The following is a 10,987-nucleotide window of genomic DNA, read 5'->3' on the forward strand; positions in this document are numbered from 1 at the left end:
GTGTCTACCACCTGCCTTCCTTTCCCCCGTAGTCAGATCTGCTTCCCCAAGGTTTTGCATGTAATGGCCTTCTAAATTATACGACAGTACAAAGCACATCTCAAGTCCATATAGGACAAATTCATACCTTTAGCGATCTCCAGATTTATAAACAAAGATAACATTCCTCAAACAAAATGTAGAAAAGTATGATTCAGATATGCCTGTGCCCTTCAAACCACTAAGCGCTAAGGAAAGAAGGTGATTTCCCTCTAAAAGTTAGAGACGTATGTTCCCATAGAAAATGACCTTTTACCTGTTTGCATATTTTGCAGTTTGCCTTTGAAGAAAACACGGGAAAGGAAGAGTAACTGTTTTTGAGGAACACCAGGACTTTATATTGTGTTTACTCTATCCACCCCCCAAAAAGCAACTTTTCTCCTCCTTCTTCTTCCTCTTCTTCGTCATCTTAAGGGTGTTGGGGGAGTGTTAATGGTTTATAGTCAACAGTAAAATACAGTAGTTGGTATATATGTAACATCCCTCAGTTTTCTACATAACAGTCTAGATCCCCCTCCATCATGTTCAGGACCTAAATACTCCCTCCCACCCCGAGTGCTTTGCTTTGGTGCAAATCCATTCCAACTTCTGCTGTATTTCTCCTTCTGTTCTTACTTTCCAACTTTCTTCTCCTTCTCCTTCTCCTTCTCCTTCTCCTTCTTCTTCTTTTTAATATTTATTCCATTTTGTTGCCCTTATTTTCTTGTTGTTATTGATGTCATCATTGTTGGATAGGACAGAGAGAAATGGAGAGAAAGACAGACAGAGGGGGGAGAGAAAGACACCTGCGGACCTGCTTCACCGCCTGTGAAGTGACTCCCTTGCAGGTGGGGAGTTGGGGGGCTTGAACTGGGGTCCTTACATCGGTCCTTGCGCTTTGCATCACCTGCACTTAACCCACTGCACAACCTCCCGGCTCTCTCCAACTTTCTTCTTAACCACAAAGTATAGAAAAGTATGATTCTCTCCATACTGTTGGTTTTAGCCTTTATCCATTCCCTGGAATCACCTGGAAGCCTTTCAGCAAATACTCATGCCAGGACTCACACCCTTGGGTGACAGGACACCTAGACGTCAAAGTCAGGCCTTACAGAATGCTCAAGGAGAAGCATGGGTATAAGACTCACTTGTAAAATAAGTCAACACAAAGATGATACCTTGTGCAAAATTCACTTTCCCTACTGGACCAGCTTCCTATCTCTAAACATTGTGAAACTGGAGGCTGAAAATACCTGTCAAATCTGGGCCGGGAGTGGCCTCTACCCTGTAGTATGGGAGTCATTCTTTCAGAGTGTCTACAATTTAAAATGTTGGCAAGTTGACATTGCTAACTCGCTTTACACAGATCTGACTGCAAGGTCCCAAAGATAAAGTGTATTTTAGGAGGAACTCGCAGACACTGTGTATGCTGATTTAAACAAGAGGCCCTCCCTAGGAAAACCACTCCCATTGGCTCAGATATTTCCTGGAACCTGCTGTGAGCAGACCAGAGTGCTGGCTGGAATCTCTTCTTTGCAATATTGTATCAAAGTTCTGCTCCTCAAGATTTGTGGATTGAGGCGAATTCCTCCCACAAATGTCTCCTGCATGGAAAGAAGATTCAATTTTGCAGGTTGGACAATTAAATCCTTTAGTCCTTAGTCTGTTTCTAAAGATAGTGCAACTATGTGAAAAATTATCTCGCAGTTGTTAAAAGACATCATACAACTCAGCTATTAATAGCCTTGCTATGGTTATGTGCTGAGCAATGCCTACAAGAGAACAATGAGGGTTTCTCTGCCTGATGATTCCTTGGGAGGCTGAAATGCTACCCAAAGCTTCACAGCACAGCACAGGGTGTTTCTTGGCATTGATGTATGGACTCAGTTTTACTCCATATTGGAGAGAGCAACTTTCAGGGCCTGTGAGCAGAAGACAGAGATGTCACTGTCCAGATTAGCACTCTGGACTGGCCCACCTGGCCAAAGCACGGAGCTGGCAGCTGGGCCGGCCCCTGTCTCTGGGAGGTTACCCCACTGGTTCTATCAGCAGGTGGCAGGCACACCGTGGGGTGAGCTTAGCCCCAAGAAGGCAGTGAGGCAAATAAAGGGATTAGATGGTGAGAGTGTCATGTAATAATTAGGGTGGTAATTGTAAGGAAGATTGGAGCGGCCCTCCTTCCCGTGGCCAGATAGTCATCGACATTGAAACAACAAAGTGGTTGGAAGTGACAGGCATCTCCTGTCTCTTCATGGAGAGTTCACGCTTCTGCCTGCAGCTGCATTACCACCAGACTCTCCTGGACAGATGGGAGTCTCTCTCTGTTTTCTCTAAGCTTTCTAGGGGTTCTTCCAGGACCTTTAAGAACTTGCCTTTTGGGGCCAAGCTGTGGTGCACCTGGTTAAGTGAATATACACTGTGGTGGGCAAGGATGTGGGTCCAAGCCCCCAGTCTCCACCTGCAGGGAGAAAGCTTCAGGAGTGGTGAAGTAGAGCTGCAGCTGTTTTTTTCTCTTTCTCCCCCTCTCTTATCTTTGCCTCCTCTCTCAATATCTCTATCTCTATCCAATGATTAATTAGTTAATTAATTAAATTTCAAAAAGAAATTGCTGTTCATATAAACTAGCAGATGAGCTAACTTTGTGGACCCCCAATATCTTTATTCTTTATGATATTAATTAATTAATTAAGTAAGTAAGTAAGTAAGTAAGTAAGTAAGTAAATAATTTTGGTGCCCTGGCACTTCACACATGAATGATTTCACAGCTCTGGGATGACACATTTTCAGATAGTGAGAGACCGACAGAAAGAGAGAGATACCACAGCACCAATGCCACAGTTGTCCCCTTTGGTCAGCCAGGGGCTGGAGCCTGGTCTGTGGGGGTGACCGAGGTGGGGGGTCTTCCCAGGCCAGGAGAGCTATGCTGTTAACTCCAGAATTTATTTTCCAGATTGGTTATGAAATCTGTCCCATGTACACATTTTAAAAGGCAAGCCTGGTCCTTCCGAAGGGTAAAGCTCTGAGAACATAAATCCAGAGTGTATCTTTTTTTTTTTTTTTGTATAGAGACAACCAGAAATGGGGAGGGAAGGGGGTGATAGAGAGGGAGAGAGACAGAGAGATACCTGCAGCCCTGCTTCACCACTTGGGAAACTTAACCCCTGCAGGTGGGGACTTGGGGGTTTGAACCCAGATTCTTGGGCATTGTAACATGTGCATGCCACCACCTGACCCCCAAATTTCTTTTATTCTTTCCTTCCTTCCTTCCTTTCTTTCTCTCTCTTTTATTTTTTCTTTTTCACCAGAGCACTGTTTAGCTCTAGTTTAGGTTGGTGCTAGGGATTGAACCTGGGATCTTGGAATCTCAGGCATGGAAGGCTGTTTGCATAACCATTATTCTATAGCCCCAGAGTATATCTTGAGGGAAGTAATGAGAATTGTTCTTTTTGAGCTCAAATGTGGTGTTCTCATGATAAAAGGCAATCAAACATGGATTTCAAGGAAAGTCAACTGGAGAGGCCTATTTTATTTAACTGTTTCTGAGTTATCACTGGACAGCTATTCAACTAGGTCAGGTCCCAGGACATTTCTAGTTTTTCTTTCTTTTTTTTTTTTTTTTCTCCACCCCATCAGAAACTTTGTAGAGGATTTTAATAGTTCTTTTAGTGTCAGGGTTACAATGATGCAACAATTTCATTGTCTTTTTTTTTTTTTTTAAAGGCTTTTCAGTCTTTGAGTATGAAAATCTTTATATATTTTTTTTTCTTTAATTTGGACCTCATATCCTAAGTGAGTCCACACTTCTTTTTTTGGAATCTTTTTATTAATAGCTTCTCCTGGACTTTGGTTAAGGAGACAAGAGAAGGAAATGCCTTAGTGCCTTTCTGTAAGCTAGTGCATATTCCAGTATTAGATGTATAAGGCCCCTGACATTTTTAAAGTGTAAAAAAATGGAGAAATTGGGGTCCCGTGCTGGCACACCTGGTTGAATCTACATCGGACAATGCACAAGGACCAGGGTTTGAGCCCCTGGTCCTCACCTGCAGGGGAAAAGCTTTGCGAGTGATAAAGCAGTGTTGTAGGTGTCACTCTGTCTTTTCTCCTCTCTGCCTGCCCTTCCCTCTTGATTTCTTACTGTCTCTACCCAATAAATAAATAAAGATGGTTAAAAAAAGAAAAAAGAAAATGGGAAAATAAGTATTTTATTTTAATATTTTATTTAATTTTATTTTAAGGGGAGAGAGATTCAGAGAGAAAGACCAGATCACTGTTCAACTCTGGTCTGTCATACTGCTGAGGACTGAACCTGGCACCTCAGAGCCTCAAACATGAAAATCTTTTTATTATTATTTTACTATTAATTTGATTATTATTTACCAGAGCACTGCTCAGCTCTGGCTTTTGGTGGCACAGGGTATTGAACCTGGGAACTTGGAGCCTCAGGCATGAGAATCTTTTTGCATAACCATTATGCTATCTACCCCGTCCCTGAAAATCTTTTATATAGCCATTGTGTTGTCACCCCAGCCCTAGAAAATAGATCTTATCGAGGAGAAAGTTAACATCTGTTCTGAATACTGTGTTTACAGAGGCAGGGAAGTCTGGAATAGTTTTAAGGAAAATATCTGTGGAAAAATGGTTAGTTTTTTCTAAGGTGGTGAAGAGAGCTCTGTTGTTTGAAAACCCCAGTTCAGATTTCATGTTCCCAGAGACTTCCATCTTATTCTTTGTAAGAAAAAGGAAAACGTTATGTGGTGATTAAAAAAAAAAACAACTAACACATAGAAACTAAAATAGACAACTTGGTATACTTTTAAGTTGCCAAGATGAAGGCTTATTGCTGAGGCAAATAGGGTCTAGTTTGTTCTCTTACTTGGTAGTTAGACCACCTTAATGGCCTTGGGGGTCACCTTTGTGATTTTCCTTCTTAGATAAGTTATGTTTCTAACAGACACAAACACCAGCGAAGGGAACCTCAAAGGCTATAGTTTCTCCCCGCCCTTCCCTCTGGGTCTTGTAGTGGGTACTGGGCTGTCAGAAAAGTCATGATGTATTTTTACGTAGAGAAATTTGCCACCACTTTTCCGACAACCGATAGGTAGAGTGAGCACCTCAGCTCACTTACTCCTCAGCTTCTAGCTTACCTACCCCTTGCAAACAGCTGTCCTCCCCCTTGCCCTAGCCTGTGGCAGGCACACCTACTGAAGGAAGATCCAGTGCAGCTGCCTTCATGACCCCAGGGGCGAGACCCCAGAACAGGGCTTGAGATGATCTTGGCCACCTGGAGGTACTAGGAGGTTGGGGAGCAGGGGCTCACCTCCTGCCTGAAATTGTCCTCTCAGCTGGCTAAGTGAAGGGAATGCAAGCAAGGTAGGTGTTGCCTTCAAAAGCCCCAGGGCTCTTTATCTGAATCGAGACAAAAAGCTGAAAAGAAGCCATCTATAACCTTAAGTGTGGGCCTTCAGAGTCTAGGCATTTGTCTACAAGCTTTTTTTTTTTTTTTTCCCCTTCTTTTTTTTTGGCAGGAAGAATGAAACTGGGAGTTATCCCTTTTGCCTTCACTTGTTTTTTGGTCTTGCACAGAGAATACTTATGAAAAAAGAAGACATGAGAATTTAGACTTTAAGGTGGAGGTAGATAGCATAGTGGGTTTGCAAAAAAGTCTCTTATGCCTGAGACTCCAAAGTCCCAGGTTCAGTCCCCCACACCACCATAAGCCAGAACCGAGCAGTGCTCTGGTCAAAACAAAACAAAACAAACAAACACACAAACAAAAAACTTAGAAATCAAGTGTCTGCATATCATATAAGCTTCCCAGAGAAAAATTTCAATTTCTCTCGAGCTTAAATAGGTGTTTGAAAACAAAATTACCTCTGCAAATAAGTGACAGTTTTAAAACGACTACTGTGTTTTAACACTGAGATTCACAATATTATGGAAACAGCTGATTCAAGGAATCTCAGAGCTCAACTGTGTTGCAGATTTAAATACTGAAATAATTTCAAAAGAAATGTCATCTGTAATTCATTTACTTTCACGGGGAGCTTGCTATTTTGTTACGAGTTGAATCGATTTCCCTAAGTTTCCTTGTATTGGATGCCAACCTTGTCTGATTTCTTGAATTGCCCGAACATTGTCAATTTGGGATGAAAACTGATTTTCCTGCCCCTGCTATTATTTTAATTTGCATTTGTTCCCATGTTTAGTTGAATAGTTTAATCCAGTGTGACTGATTCGGGTGTTGGAGAATGTTTGAGGGAGTTTTTTTCTCTTTTTTTTTTTATTATTTATTCCCTTTTGTTGCCCTTGTTTTATTGTTGTGGTTATTATTGATGTTGTTATTGATGTCATCATTGCTGGATGGGACAGAGAGAAATGGAGAGAGTAGGGGAAGACAGAGAGGGGGAGAGAAAGACACCTGCAGACCTGCTTCACTGCTTGTGAAGCGACTCCCCTGCAGGTGGGGAGCCGGGGGCTCGAACTGGGATCCTTATGATGGTCCTTGCACTTTGTGCCACGTGCGCTTAACCCGCTGCACTACCTCCCGACTCCTGAGGGAGTTTCTTCATTTACTGGTTTAAGTTCTGTGTTGAATTGATCTGGGAACCATTGCTCTGGGGGAGGAAGAAGCAGTGGTCCCTGCTCTTTGGTTAATTGTGACTTTCAGGACTAGGCCTAAGGGTCATCACTTCTGAGGTGGCTGAGAAGGTATTGGCCAGCCAGTTTTTCTGTAGAGAGCCAAACAATGGACCCGGGCTAAGTATCAGCACTGTGGGCCACAGACACTTTGGTCTTAGAATCCTCACTCACTCACTGGGTGAAGTGCCCCAAGCCCAGTGAATAGACAAGATTTGTCAGTGAACAAGGATCCATCCCTTAATATCTGCATTGCAGTTAAGGTGGACTGTGCTGTAGCTAGTTTAACGTCACCTTTGCATCATTTATAAGATGTTCACTGTATATTTGAATGTTTATTCAGTAGAGTTCTGTACATTGTACTGTAATAAAAACAGAGGGAATAAATTACAGTATTGGATCACAGTGAAGTATAAGTCTCTACTGAGGAGAAACACTAGAAACCAAGTGTGGACAGGACCAAGACTGAGATGAGAGAGGGGATGTGAGCTGAGGTGCCGGGAGCAGAGCCATGGCCAAAGCTCCTCTCCAGCACCACAGTACCACCTCCTCAGAGCAGAGTGGTGGTCTTAACTCCCTGTACTCCTTCAGTGAGTACGTGTCTAAGTGAGGTCTAGCTGTGTAACTCTGCTGTGAACCTGAGGGCTGGATTTGACTGCTAGTCATTGTAAGTCACTGTAACTGTGCAGTGAGACACAGCTGCCTCACATGACCGTCCTGGCAGGCAATTCAGACTGCGCAGATTTTCATTAGAACTTGTTAGAGGGAGCCAGGCGGTGGCACGTCCAGTTAAGTGCACATCGTACTAAGTACAGGGACATGCACAAGGATCCAGGTTTGAATCCCCAGCTCCCCACCTGTAGTAGGGACACTTCACAAGCAGCGAAACAGGTCTGCAGGTATCTATCTGTCTATCTCTCTTCCTCTCTATCTTCCCCATCTCTCTCGATATCTCTGTCCTATCCAATAAGGTGCAAAGAATGGCCACCAGGAGTGGTAGATTCCTAGTGCAGGCTCTGAGCCCCAGAGATAATCCTGGAGGAGGGGAAAAAAAACAACAACAACTTGTTAGGAAGACCAGGAAAATAGCTCACTTGGACAGTGTGCTGTTTTGCCATGGTTAACAACCCTGGCTTGAGCCTAGCCCCACCGCATTAAAGACAGCTTCTGTGCTATGTTCTCTCTCTCTCTCTGCATCTATATAATAATAAATAAAATAAGAGAACTTTGTAGACATCGCAACTTACCTTTTCTTCAAACTGAAAGCAAATTATCTTATCCTTTTTCTAGTCTGGTACCTCTTTTTTGAGTCTTTTTACTTTTTCTGGGATTAGAATTTTCAGTCTCATTGCACTGTTCATTCTGATATATACCACAGGAGTTTTTGAGTGCTTGTGTGGGAGCTAGGTACTCAGAAAACTGAATCAATGTAAATTAAAGTGACATTGGGGAGGGGGGGTTTGGGAAACAACAACAAAAAAAAGGATGTTAGGCCGTCATTTTCAGAGATTGGAGTTCGTGACTGAGCTTTGATCAAGGAAAGGAAAGAGGAAATGTGATGATCCTCCCTGGTGTTTTGCCCTTCACTTGTGAAGGCTTCAAGCTTGGAGGCCACAGAACCCGTGATGGCCTGTAAGTATGTACTCAGCACACCCTGTTTATGCTACAGTGTTTTGACTGTCATGGGGAGGGACTCTTCATTTTAACTTTTGACTCCTTGGGATTGTAGAGCAGTGTGTCAGGAAAGACAGTGGAACTTGCTGGCCAGAGTGAGAATTTTTCTTTCTTTACTATTCAGGCCTTGGGGCAATGATTTCCTCCCCCCCCCCTCTCTTTCTTTTTTTTTTCTTCAGATAAATTACTTGATAAAATTAGATGCTATCCTAGAAGTGATAAGGTATACTCTCTGGGTTAATTCACTTTCTTTGGAAGTGACTGATAAGGAGAGTTTAGCAATATTCAGGACTGGCCACTCCATTCACATGATTTAAAGTCTTACCTAAACGCAAATTTAGGTAAGAAAATTATGTTCAAATGTTTTTAAAAGTATCAGCTTTAAAGTTTTATCTTATTTTTAAATGATATTTAGACATATATTTACTATTTTAGAGTTTGATTTATTTTATTTTATTTTTTTTAAAGATTTTATTTATTTATTCATGAGAAAGGAGAGAGAGAGAGAGAAAGAACCAGTCATCTCTCTCTCTAAAAATTTTACTTTTTTATTAATGAGAAAGATTGGAGGAGAGAGAGAAAGAACCAGATATCACTCTGGTACATGTGCTGCCAGGGATTGAACTCAGGACCTCATGCTTGAGAGTCTGATGCTTTATCCACTGTGTCACCGCCCGGACCACTAGAGTTTGATTTTTAAAAGGCTTTTTAAATTAAAAAAAAAATTTTTTTTTAATTTCTTTATTGAGAAATTAATGTTTTACATTCGACAGTAAATACAAGAGTTTGTACATGCATAACATTTCCCAGTTTTCTATATAACAGTACAACCCCCACTAGGCCCTCTGACATCCTTTAAAAGGCTTTTTATTGGGTGGGGGCAGGTAGCATAATGGTTCTACAAAGAGTCTCTCATACCTGAGCCTCCCAAGTTCCAGGTTCAATTCCCAGCACCACAGACCAGAGCTGCACAGTGCTCTGGTAAAAATAAATGAACAAATAAGAATAACATAAACTACAAAGTCTTTTATTGACTTTCCAGTGGCTTCAGCTGTCTGTCCATGCAACTGCGTAATCTCCAACAGTCTCCATAGGCACCCGGGCCCAGCCATCCCTCCCACGCCACATTCATCTTCTTTCCTGCTTTGGCAAAGAAAAAACACATGATGAATGTTCTGTTCTAGACCATTTTCCACCATGTATCCGTTTCGTTACTTAATGCATCAGGGAGAGGGAGTTTGAGTGAAGTCAGGAAGGGCTTCCCTCTTGGACTGGCCTAGTCTCTGGTTTCCTTCTTTGTAGACTGTTGCACTGTGTGTGCAGTTTGATCCTCAGCGCTTAGTGGGTTGCTTCTTCCTCTTGATAACTGTGCAAACTGCTTGCTGTAGCACCCACTCTGTTCAGGTATCTTTCCTAGAGCCTGCTACTATCATCATCATCATCATCATCACCACCACCATCATCATCATCATCATCATTTGCATGCCTAAACAGAGATGCTATTGTTAGATCCTATGATAATCCTGTTTTTAACTTCCCCATGGTTTTTCCCACCATCTTACATTCCCATTGGCCCTGCACAGGAGTTCGGATTTCTCTGCACCCTCTTATTCTCTCTCTCTCTCTCTCTCTCTCTCTCTCTCTCTCTCTCTCATCTCTTTGATGATGACCACCCTAATGACTGTGGAATGAGCATGTCAACAGTTTAGGTTTCAGATATCCCCCCAATGTGAAGTTCTACTCTCTTACCTACCATGACCTCTTCTTACATTCCTAAGTTCCACCCTTTGTGAATTACGGAAACAGTGAACTTGAGCTCTGCAGGCAGCTCCATGTTGAGTGTGGTACCTAGAGACCGACTCTCCTAACCTGCCGACATCGTCTTCATTACAGTGGTATGTTAGTGGCACACTAATTGTCCCATTTCATCTTTCCATCCTCCTAATCAGGTAGATACTGATTATTATTATTATTATTATTATTATTATTATTATTATTATTACTATTTTAACCAAAGCCCTGCTCAGCTCTGGCTTTGGTGGTGTGAGGGGATTGAACCTGGGCCTTTGGAGCCTCAGGCATGAGAGTCTCTTTGCAAAACCATTATTAAATTGTTAAAATAAAAATCAGGAATTAAGAACACCCCCTTCAGTTATGTTGAATGATAATAGGGTTTCTTTCTTTCTTTCTTTCTTTCTTTCTTTCTTTCTTTCTTTCTTTCTTTTTTTTTCCAGTCAGAAATAGCCTCAAATACAGACATTTCATTTCAGGTTTCCTTTTCACAAGCTCCCTAATTGTGAATGTATCAGTTCAGCACCTCAGTTGCAGCATTTGGGGTTCCCGTCTCACTCCCCTGTATGGATTCTCTCTTCACCCCTGAGATGGTTGGTCAAAGGTTTCCCCCTCATCCTCAGCTCCCCCGCTGCTAGGACTGATATTACTGTGGGGCACTTCACTCCCGGATTTGAGGGGGGAGTCATATTTTTTTCCTCCTTGCTTTTGTTTATTCACTTACATTGAATTGATGGTCTCAGCAGAGGGCTACTTAGAATCTCTCTCTCTCTCTCAATCACTCTCTCTCTCTCTCTTTGTGAACGATTGTTGCCTACTGATCAGAGCCAGGGAGATCTCTCAGTGACAGAGAACAATGGTTGTATGC

The sequence above is a fragment of the Erinaceus europaeus genome, unplaced genomic scaffold, assembly GCF_950295315.1.
Source record: "Erinaceus europaeus unplaced genomic scaffold, mEriEur2.1 scaffold_542, whole genome shotgun sequence".
Taxonomy (NCBI): Eukaryota; Metazoa; Chordata; class Mammalia; order Eulipotyphla; family Erinaceidae; genus Erinaceus; species Erinaceus europaeus.